This window comes from Grammomys surdaster, unplaced genomic scaffold, assembly GCF_004785775.1.
Source record: "Grammomys surdaster isolate TR1022 unplaced genomic scaffold, NIH_TR_1.0 252, whole genome shotgun sequence".
NCBI classification, from domain to species: domain Eukaryota; kingdom Metazoa; phylum Chordata; class Mammalia; order Rodentia; family Muridae; genus Grammomys; species Grammomys surdaster.
This window is the reverse complement of record NW_021604693.1, coordinates 1,855,969-1,864,550: the sequence shown is the minus strand read 5'-3', so window position 1 is coordinate 1,864,550 and position 8,582 is coordinate 1,855,969.

Sequence of the window (8,582 nt, the reverse complement as noted above, 5' to 3'; positions counted from 1 at the left end):
AAGAAAGAAAGAAAGAAAGAAAGAAAAGAAATATGTGAAGGCTGGTCATGGTGACATATTCCTTCAACCCCTTACAAGATTAGATATCAAGAGTTCAAGGTCAGCCTCACCTGGACAACTTGAGACATTTCCAAAAAAAAAAAAAAAAAAACACTGTAAATCTGTGTTCCTTTACAGTGTCTATACTTTTGTAGTCAACTAACCAACCTCCCTATTCCTTTCTCCTTAGTCTCCCAGCTTTTAGGGAAAGGTACTTTATCTGCTACTTAGGTCTCACTGGCTGGCCTGGAACTCACTATGTAGCCCAGGCTAACCTCAAACTTGGGGAAGCCCTCCTTGTCTAAGTGTTTCAATTACAAGTGAAGCCCCTATGCTGTGACTCTACCCTCTGCTTCAACAATCTTGAGTTTCTTTCTTTTTTCCTTTTTTTATTCTTTGACAATTTTAGACATGTATACAATGAAATATGATCATATCCTCCCTCCATTTCAACCCCTTCTCTTCCCCCCAGGATTCACCCCTACAGGTCCATGTTCCCCTCCCAACTTCATGCCTCCTTTTTTTCCCACATTAAGTCCAGTAACTGCTGTCCCTATATGTAGGGTGTGGGGCAATCCTCCAGAGCATGAATAGGTTACTACCTACCAGTGGCCATGTTGTCAAATTGCCTTCTAAATACGTAAATATGTGTTTATATCTATAAACCTGGGCAGGGCAGAGAAGCTTCTATTTACAATGGGCAAAGCAATGAGTTTTTTTGTTGGTTTGGGTTTTTGTTTTTTGATTTGTTTTTTTTTGTTGTTGTTGTTTTTGGTTTGTTTTATTTTGTTTTTCAAGACAGGGTCTTTCTGTGTAGCCCTGCCCATCCTGGAACTCTCTCTGTAGACCAGACTGGTCTTGAACTCAGAGATCCATCTCCCTTTGCCTCCCAAGTGGTGAGATTAAAGGCATGTGCCACCACCACCTTTTTAACATTCCCTATTAATAAGAACATGGAATGTTTGCTTTTCAGTGCCTGGTTTGTTTCACTTAACATAGTGTCCTGCAGGCTCATCCATGTTGCCCCAAGGGTTCTCCCTGACCCCCCAACAGCCCGGTATGTCATCTCATCATCTACAGAGTGTACTGTATCCTGTTTAAATCAAAACTCTTCCTCCCTCACTGGGGCAGAGAATCACCGCCACAGCCATCCGTGTCCTCTCGCCTTTGACTTTAACATGGATTCCCATGGTGTTTCCTCACTAACAGCTGGTCCTCTTCTTATAGAAGACCTTGATTTGGTTTCCAGCACTCACCTGGTGGGTCTCAGCCATCTGTAACTCCAGTTCTAGGCGATCAATGCCTTCTTCTGATCTCCATTGGCAGCAGACAGGAGGGTAGTGCACATATAGAAATCCAGTCAATGCCAGAAGCCAGGACCCTCGCCCTTACCCTTACCCCCTACCTTTCCCCACCTGCACAATGTCCTCTGAAGCTTGGCAACTGCAAGATCCTGCTTAGCAACTGCAGATAGACTCAAATCAGAGTACCATGTCTTCTTAAGAATAGCAGGGAGACCATAACTCAAGCAGTGTACCATATCTTCTGAAGAACTGCAGGTAGATCATAATTCAAGGCAGTGTACCATATAGACCATGACATGTTTCAAGGCACAGGCCAAGAAGATTTTGTACTTTTCCACCACCTGGACCCTCTTACCCCCTCCCCTTGTAAAACATGCTATAAAAAAAAGCATTTCATGTTCAAAAAAAAAAAAAGAAATAAAAAAAAAAGAAAAAAAAAAGAAATCCAGTCAAAACATGTGTACACCTAAAATAAATAAATCTGTTTTCTTAACATTATTTTTCTTTCAGATATGGAATCATCTCATGGGGCCAACAATTTAGCTATTAGAAGAAACATTTACAGACTGAGTTTTTCAGAGAAGTTGACAAGTGACAAAAGTGTATCTCCTCACCCTGACAGGATTAACGAGGGTGACTCTAAACAACCACAGGGCTCTGGAGAAAAATAAAAGATGTCAATGATTTAACAGTCAGGGCTAGAAAAGCACCCACCGATACAGAAAACATACCTATACCATGTGTGAGACCTCAAAAGAAGAGCCTCTTCTCATGCCAGATCTATGGGAAGGCCTTTAGTCATGGGTATCATCTTAGTCGGCATCAGAAAACTGACACTGGTGAGAAGCCCTATGAATGTAAAGACTGTAAGAAAGCCTTCTGCTGGCATAATCAACTCAACACCAAAAAATTCACACCAGGGAGAAATCTCATGAATGTAACAACTGTAGGAAGGCCTCTGCTGGAGTTTGAGCTTTGTAATTCATTAAAAAAAAAATCACACTGGTGAAAAACCCTACTTATGAAAACACTTTGGGGGAACCCTTTAGACAAGGTCATGAACTCAGTCTGCATCAGCCGCTTGATGCTGGGGAGAGAGACGGAGTGGAGTGATCGTGGGAAGACTTTTAGCCATCTTTATAAACTTCTGCAACACAAGAGAATCCACAGTGATGACAAGCCCTATGAATGTAAAGTCTGTGGGAAGGCCTTTGTTTGTAGTTCCAACCTCAGTCACCATAAGAGAATGCACACAGGTCAGAAACCCTTTGAGTGCCAAAAGTGTGGGAAATCCTTCACGAGAATCAACAGCCTCACTCAGCATCTGATGATTCACACTGGGAAGAAGCCGCATGAATGTAGGGAATGTGGGAGGGCCTTCCAATGGGTGTCAAGCCTGGCTAAACACAAGAGAAAGCATTCAGGGGAAAAACTGCTATAAATGTACAGAATGTGGGAAGGGCTTTTGTTGTGGCTATCACCTCACTGAGCTTGAGAGAATTCACACTGGGGAAAACCCTTAGAAATGTAAGGAATGCAGGAAGACCTTCATATACAGATCAAGCCTTCTTAAACATGAGAGAATTAACACAGGAGAGAAAACCCATGAATGTGAGGAATGTGAGAAAGCCTTTAGTCATAGCCACCAGCTTAGACAGCATGAGAAAATTCACATTAGCAAAATGGTGTAAGGAGTGTGCAAAGGTTTACAATAACATAAGCCATCCCAGAGAACTTCCAAAGACTCACAGACATTGAAAGCACTGACTACAGAGGCCTCTGGCATACATCCATTTTTTTCTTTGGTGAGTAATTTATCTTAAGCCAGCCTTCCATGGTCATTTTCCAGAGGTGAATTTGGGAAAGTATAAACATCACTTTTCTTAATGATCATATCCTTCTATACTGGCACTTTTACTGAGTAAGTTGGTTGAATAAATTCACAGAAGCCCACCAACACCATTCCACCATTTATTATACTTCAGGTTCATTCTAGGGAGCAACCTTGTTCATGTAACACTCTTGGGAAAGCCTTAAGTCTTGGCAACATACCATTCAGCTAGCATCACCATCCCACCCTTGTGCTCTCTGTGAGTTATTCACCAGCTGCTCACTACCCCTGAAAAACTCATCATACACTGAAGAAAAGCAATTGAAAATGCACTTAAGGCACCTTACCAACCAAGCACCACAGTTTTAACCCAGCCTTCCTCAAATGTCCTGAGAATACACCCTTTAGTCTGGGCAAAATCCAACACAAAGCTATTCAGTAATAAAATGCTGAGTGTCTCACATAATTTCTTGACTAATGGTAGCACATGCCTGTGATCTCAAGAGGCTGAGATAAAAAGATTGAGAGTTCAAGGCTAGCCTGAGCAACATATCAGATTCCAGACTAGCCTACATAGCATAACCCCATCTCAAAAGAAGAGGAGGAGGAAGAGAAAAAGGAGATGGAGGAGGAGGAGGAGGAGGAGGAGGGGGAGGGGGAGGAGGAGGAGGAGGAGGAAGAGGAGGAAGCTCAAACATCAAAGAGATGGTTGTTGCCATCTTGGGTTAAACAGTGCTTTCTTTGGTGCACATACCACAGTGAGTGGAAAAGATCATTAGACTTCATCAGAAGTATGGTCTGTAGATGAAAAAGAGGACAAGGAGCAAAATGGGAGGATAATGTGTATGCACCAGTCTGCAGACTCACAGAGGTATGGAGAATCCTCAAATTCAACATAGGCTCTCCAAAAGGAGGATGTCACATGTCAGAGATCACCAGGTAGCAAATAAGTAAATGGAAATGCATCCCACCTTATTCCTCAGCAAGGAAATGCAAAGGAAAACCACTACAGGATGTCAGGAGAGTCACCTGAACTCCTAACATCAAAATGAGAAAGTACATCAAGTATTTCGGCACAAGAGGGAGGTAGGTGATGGGCGTTACTTTGGCTCACTCGTTCCCCATCATACACATGTATCAAAACATCAGTGTTCCCTACAAATGTAATATAGAAAGCTGTGGAGCGCTGCTGCCACGCCTTAAAGATGGTGCCGGCTAGCCCTTGCTGACTTGGAGTAAACAAGCCTTGTTTGGTCCTGGGGCGGTACTTCCTGGTGGCCTGATCTTGTGTCATGGGTCCTTGACCAATCACAGTGCGAGACGTGTATGGGCTCATGGGCAGTCCTACGCAGGGTATAAAGCTTCGCTCCTTGGCTGGGTCGGGGGCACACCTTCAAGCACCATGTAACTAGCAATTCCTGAGTAAACTGCTGCTGGAAGGAACTGGTGTGCAAATCTTTCTTCCCTGCTGGTCGGGGTGATAGGCGCCGCACAGAAAGCAAAAAGTAAATTATTTATCCATTAAAAATAATAAAGTTTTAAAAGGTAACTTTGGGCTGCACTTGGATAGTCAGATGCACTGTTTGTGAATTAATGGAGCCAGTGAACGTTCCACAAGGAGGCAGTGGGGTGAAGGCATTTGTTTGCCTTGGTGAGACTATGACCCACAGGACTCCTAGAGTTCTAGGATGGCATATGAAACAGAGGGAGGAACTAAGCTTTTTTATGAGATGCCTAGACTAAGGAGAGGATTACCTTGGGGAGGAGCCTGGAACTAAGAGAAATAGGTTTGATATGGGATAGGAAGAGTTTCTGGAGCCTGAGAAAAAGCATAAAGCTCAAGGCCAAGTGCCAGTAAGGTGAACAATCTCGGATGCATTCCACTCCTCACAGCTGCCTTAGCGATGTCTTGTGGAACTTGGTGACAGATACAGAACCAAGGACTGAAGTAAGGAATCTGTTTGATTTATCTTAGGCATAATCTTATCTAAGGCCTTTTCATTATTGGATTACATATGCCTTGGTGATATCTTAATATTTTGAGTCCTCACCAGTGACTGCTGATCCACGCCTTTAATCCCAGCGCTCAGGAAGCAGAGACAGAAGGATCTCTCTAAGTTCTAGGCCAGCCTGGTCTACAGAGCTAGTTCCAGGTGAGGCCTCTAGACATGTTCACAGCACCAGAGTCTGGTTTCAGGGGCAGCCTACACTAGGCTTCATGTGCAAATGTCCCAGTAGACACTGTGCTCCTTATAGTCCACTTCTGAATACACCATGCCAATAGCAGAAGCGACCCAGAACCCCTTACCAAGGGAAGTGGGCTCTCCCTTCCCCCACCATTGCTTTGTAAGCAGGAAATAGATGTGATGAGAAAGAAGGGAGAATGAAGTGAGAGGAGAGTCAGAGGGATTAGCAATAAGAAAGTGAGGATCAGCCGGGCGGTGGTGGCGCACGCCTTTAATCCCAGCACTTGGGAGGCAGAGGCAGGCGGATTTCTGAGTTTGAGGCCAGCCTGGTCTACAGAGTGAGTTCCAGGACAGTCAGGGCTACACAGAGAAACCCTGTCTCGAAAAACCAAAAAGAAAAAAAAAAAGAAAGAAAGAAAGTGAGGACAGTGATGCAGAACACCAAGAAATACAAGGCCATGCACAAAGGCCGTGTGATGGTCTATATAAACTCAGCCCAGGGAGTGGCACTATTAGAAGGTGTAGCCCCATTGGAGTAGGTGTGTCACTGTGGGTGTGGGCTATAAAACCCTCATCCTAGCTGCCTGGGAGTGAGTCTTCTGGTAGCTGTCTTTGGAATAAGAGATGGAACTCTCAGCTCCTCCTGCCCCACATCTGCCTGGATGCTGCCATGTTCCCGCCTTGATGATAATGGACTGAACCTCTGAACCTGTAAGCCAGTCCCAATTAAATGTTGTCCTTATAAGAGTTCCTATGGTCATGGTGTCTGTTCACAGCAGCAAACCCTAAGACAGGCAGTATGACTTGGGTTCAGATGAGAATGAAATGTAATGACCCAGCATAAGGCCAGGTGTGCTGGACCATGACCTTAATCCAGCACTTAGGAGGCAGAAGCAGGTGGATCTCTTGAGTTCTGTGAGTTTGAGGCCAGCCTGGTCTACATAGTGAGTTCTAGAACACCCAGGGATCTGAACTCTGGGCCTCATGCTTGCCAACTGAGCAATCTATCTCTCGGGCCCTTTTTTGTAACTGGGTCTCACTACATAGTCTAAGCTGGCCTTCGCCTCTTGGCATTATCCTGCCTTAGCCTACTGTTCGGAGACGACAGCCGTGCATCACCCTACCCAGCTTCCCTTTGACTCTCACATTTGTTTTCTGATATCTGAACAGGGTGGGGGTGCGGCTCAGGAATAGAGCAGTTACATGGAAGACGCAAGTCTCTGGCTCTGATGCCCATCACTGCAGAAAAAAGTTCACATTTCAATAAAGCTTCGATAGTAAATTTTGTGTTCACTCAGTCTCTACGTGTTACTTTCATTTGTGTGTGTGTGTGTACCTGAGTGTATGTACATGCACCACATGCTTTCAGAAACCCGCAGAGGACAAAAGGAAGTATTGGATCCCTAAGAATTGGAATAACAGACAGTTGAACCACCACGAGAATGCTGGGAATCAAACCCAGGTATTGTACAAGAGTAGCAAGTTTAAGAGAAGAGCCATCTCTCCAGCCCCTACATGTTTTTGTTTTACTTGTTTGGTATTCCCTACACCACCTCCCTACATCACCATGAAGGCTGAGCTAACCTCAAACCTGTGATCCTTCTACCAAAACTATGTTTCAGGTGTATGCCATCGAACCCACCCAGTCTCTGGATCTTAATAGGAATTGAGCATTAGTCCATCGAGCTGTGTAGTGGCATGCACTGCAATCAGCACTCAAGACGCTAATACAGGAAAGTTGCCTGAGTTGGTGGCCAGCCTAGGGTATATAATGAAACTGTGTTTTGATAAAAAAACAAAAAACAAAAAAACAACAACAACAACAAAACAGCCAGCTGACAAGATAGCTCAGCTGGTAAAGGACAGAACTAACTCCCACTAGATGTTCTCTGGTGCCCACATGCGTGCATGACATAGGTCTACCCACATACACACACAGAAAAATAAAGTCATACTTGTTCAAACCTCATTTATTTCCCTTAACATAATATATATCCTCCAAGTTTATATACATATTGCCACAGATGAACAATGTACTGTATATCTAGAAAATGCTCCAAATTTTTTAAATTTTCATCACAAAACATAAACATAGGGGTGTAGCTCAGTTGGTGAATTGGCTGTCTTAACGTGATTAAAGCCCTGGCATGATTTTTAGCACCATAGTAACTGCGCATGGAGACAGGCCAGGGGTGGCACACGCCTTTAATCCCAGCACTCAGCGGGAGATCTCTGAGTTCAAGGCCATTATGATCTATACAGTAAGTTACAGGGATAGCCAGAACTATATTGAGAAACCCCATGGCTTGAAAAACAGAACAAAAACCAACAATAAACACTGTCCACACCTGTAATACCAACACTTGGTGAACTGGTGACAGAAGGATCAGGAGTACATGGTCGTTCTCAGCTATGATACTGTTTGGGGGGAGGCAGAATATAGAGGCCAACACGATGCCTCAGTGGGTAAAGTGGTTGCCATAAAAGCCTAAAGACCTGAGGGGTAAAGGGAGAAGGAATCTACAAAGTTGTCCTTTCACCTCCGCAACTACTCTGGCACATTGTTCTCTCTCTCCCTCTCTCTCTCTCTCCCTCTCTCTCTCTCCCTCTTCCTCTCCCTCTCCCTCTCCTGTCCCTCTGTCTCTCCCCTGTCTCTCCCTCTGACTCTCCCTCTGTCTCTTCCTCTCTCTCCCTCCCTCTCTCTCTTCATAAATAAGAATGTTCAGAAGATCTCAAGTTCAAGTCTGACTTGGGCCATACAAGACTAACCCTACCCAAACATAAAAAGAAGCAGATAGATACATTAATGAGTTTTATTTAGCTATTCTATAATATGTGAGTATTTTATTGTCAGTTAAATAACTAAAGGAGCTAGGGATGTGGCTCAGTGGTAGAGTACTTGCCTAAGATATACAAAATCATGGAACTCATTTCAATACACACAAAAAAAGTTAAGGAATTTGCTCACAAATAACAATGCTATAAAAATAAGTCCCATTTACCATCTACAGCTCACAAGTATTCAAACTTTTCCTTGACCTAAAGATACCTACAGGAGATAGTTCAGTGGTGGAGCATTTGCCTCAGATGCACCAAGTTCAATTCCCAGTACTGCCTCCCCAACACACATATACACACACAGACACACATGGAAGGAAGGAAAGGAAGGGGAAGGGGAAGGGGAAACAGAGGAGAAGGGAGAAGGGAAGGGGAGGGGAGGGA